At 50.8% G+C, this 2,966-nt stretch overlaps 1 long non-coding RNA gene across 1 annotated transcript in view; it reads right to left on the minus strand.

Annotated features, from left to right (window-relative positions):
- Positions 1–591: 591 nt before the first annotated feature.
- LOC107184059 overlaps positions 592–2,966 on the minus strand; it is a 19,185-nt gene continuing 16,810 nt past the window's right edge. The window contains exon 3 of the long non-coding RNA XR_001514884.1: positions 592–602. This is a non-coding gene — a long non-coding RNA (uncharacterized LOC107184059). The remainder of the gene's footprint in view (positions 603–2,966) is intronic.

The raw sequence follows: 2,966 nt of genomic DNA on the forward strand, positions 1-2,966 counted from the left end.
GGGGCTGGCACCAGCAGTGGGTGCGAGTGGGACTGCCGCTGTCAGCAGGTGTGAGCAGTGGCTGCCGGCCCTGATTGCCCCTCAGGAGCAGGGGGAGGTGGAGAAGCCCTGAGGGGCAATCGGGGCCAGCAGCTGCCACTTGCACCCGCTGACGGCGCCATCAGCGGGTGCGAGCACTGGGTGGGACCATGGCACACAGGAGCAAAGAACTTTCAGTAACCACCAGAGACTTGCCCCGATGATAGCAACCGGCGCCCCGCCTTGGTCTGGCGCCCCCGCTCACCTGCTCTACCATCTTGCCGTGGCCAACACCAGCCATGTTCCATGCTCTGCCTCCTGCTGCCGACACCCACCATGTTTCGCACACGCTCCCTGCTGGTCAGCGCACATCATAGTGACCAATTGTTCCACCGTTTGGTCTATTTGCATATTAGGATTTTACATATATAGATAGGATGCATAAAAGGCTAATATGCAAAGTGTCCCTTTGGGAGTTTGATCAATGACGTGCGCTGATCACCAGGGGGCGTTGGGGAAGGAAGGCCCTGGCTGGCAGCTGGAAGGCCCCGATCGGTCCTGATTGCTGGGCAGGCTTAGGGACCCTACCGGTGCACGAACTCCATGAGCCAGGCCTCTAGTATTCAAACAAGTAGAAGTAAAACGCTGCGCCAGTGCCTCTGGGAGGCGAGCACTGGTGATCGGGTTGTTTCTGGGAAGGACCAGGGACCAGGAGCTGAAAGACTTAGCCTTTGCTGTACAGCATTTCCTTACCTGAACCTACACCACTGCTTGATTTTAAAAATCACGTTCACTGCCACGCTTTTCTGTATTGTTTGAATTTTTAATAAATCCATGTATCGTCTTCATAAAATGATGAAGTTGTCAGTAAGAAAATGAGCAGCACGGGACCTCCCCTCACGGGCCTCGGTGTCTCTGCCTGCTGGAGGCCGCACTGAGGAGGGTCCCTTCCAGGGCCTGCCAGTCACAGCAGCTGTGAGGTCACCGAGTGTGGGCGGCAGGGCACGGAGCACCCGGGTCTGTTCTGCGCAGGACCCTCCTCGCTAATAAAAAAGCAACACAGCAGTGGAGTAGCGCAACCCCCCACACACTGTGCACCAAACCGTGAAGAGAACCTCCTAGGGCGAGAGAAACATTCTATAACTTAATTTCACAAGCACAGCATACACCAAAACTCAGTGACATCAGTTAGTGTCTGTGCACTTGGAGGTGTGCCCATTTTACCTGCATCAGGAAAGGGAGCAGCTTGTCCTGGCCCAGTGAACTCGGTTGAGCATCGTCCTGTGAAAGGTCCTGGGTTCAATTCCCTCTCAGGGCACATACCCAGGTTTTGGTTTCAATCCCCAGTGGGGTGCATGTGGGAGACAACGCCATGTTTCCCTCTCACATCAGTGTTTCTGTCTCTCCCCCTTCCTCTCTCTAAAAGCAATCAAAGCATGCCCTCCAGTGAGGATTAAAAAAAGGAGCAACCGTTGTCGTGAGGCATTTGTTCTCAAAGCCGGTTAGAGACAAGAAGATAAAAAGAAGTGTACGTTCTCCAGTCTCTCCGCACCTTCACTGGGCAGAGCTACGTCCGCTTGCTCCTGTGGCGTCTGTGATCACAAAGCTTAAAACACCGACTGGCTCTTTTAAGAAAAAAGTAGCTGCTACAAACAGTATTCAAACTGGTGTTTTATATTTTGAGTCAGAAGAGGAAATAAATGCTGTCCAAACACAGAAATGGCTAAATTAAATTTCTACACTGTTTCACACACATTCCATAAGATAGCACCTTGTTATGGAACAGCCACTGTCAGGCAGTACGTTTAAGTTTCCTATTCAACTGGAACAGTCTTGAACCAAAAGACAGATTTAACCTACAAATGGAGATCTTGTTTTATTCTGAGGGAAGGTGATGGCAAAAGGGAGACAACAGTGGAGGAGACAGTTAAGTTCTGTGAGGTTTTTTGTTTTACATTTTTATTTATTATTTAAAATATATTTTTACTGATTTCAGAGAGGAAGGGAGAGGGAGAGAAACATAGAAACATTAATGGTGAGCGAAACATCAATCACTGATCAGCTGCCTCCTGCATACCCCGCACTGGGGGTTGAGCCCAGAACCCGGGCACATGCCCTTGACCAGAATCAAACCCGTGACGCTTCAGTCCACAGGCTGACACTCTATCCACTGAGCCACACCAGCTAGGGCTATGAGTTCTGTTTATTTTTAATCATTACAATCAAGCCTTGAAAAGTTATCGTCTTCTTTTCTTTAAAATCCTCACGTGAGGATACATTTATTGATTTTTTGCTGTTATTGTTAATCCTCACCTGAGGATATATTTTTCCATTGATTTTTAGAGAGAGTGAAAGGAAGGAGGGAGGGAGGAGGGGGAAGGAAAAAAAGAGAGAGAGAAACATGGATGTGAGAGAGATCCGATTGGTTGCCTCCCTCAAGTGCCCCCACCCAGGCCCGGGGATTGAACCTACAACCCAGGTATGTGCCCTTGACCAGGAATTGAACCTGCAACCCTATGGTACGTGGGTCAATGCTCTAAACACCGGCAGGGCCCAACCTGAGTTCTTGAGCTTCCCCTTGCCCAATGCCAGGGCACTGAGGGCCATGAGTCAGGCATCCAGGGACCAGGCCCAACTCACCCTACACTGCTGGAGATCCTTGAATACACCTACCAAGCCCCAGCCCCTGATGCACAGGCAGGGCCTTACCAACAAATTCTGGGGTGCCAAAGATGTTCTTGAACTCGTTCCCGGCTTCAATCTTGTGAGCGATGCCAAAGTCAATAAGCTTGATGCGTGGGTTGGGCACGTTCTTGTCTAGGAGCATGATGTTTTCGGGCTGGGTGGGGGAAGGGAGAGCAGGGCAGTGGGAGGAGGATCTGCTGCTTCTGCTGGCCTGGCATCTCTGGGAACAGCACCTGGAATTTCCCTAGGCAACCACCAACCAC

The sequence above is a fragment of the Myotis davidii genome, unplaced genomic scaffold, assembly GCF_000327345.1.
Source record: "Myotis davidii unplaced genomic scaffold, ASM32734v1 scaffold244, whole genome shotgun sequence".
NCBI classification, from domain to species: Eukaryota; Metazoa; Chordata; class Mammalia; order Chiroptera; family Vespertilionidae; genus Myotis; species Myotis davidii.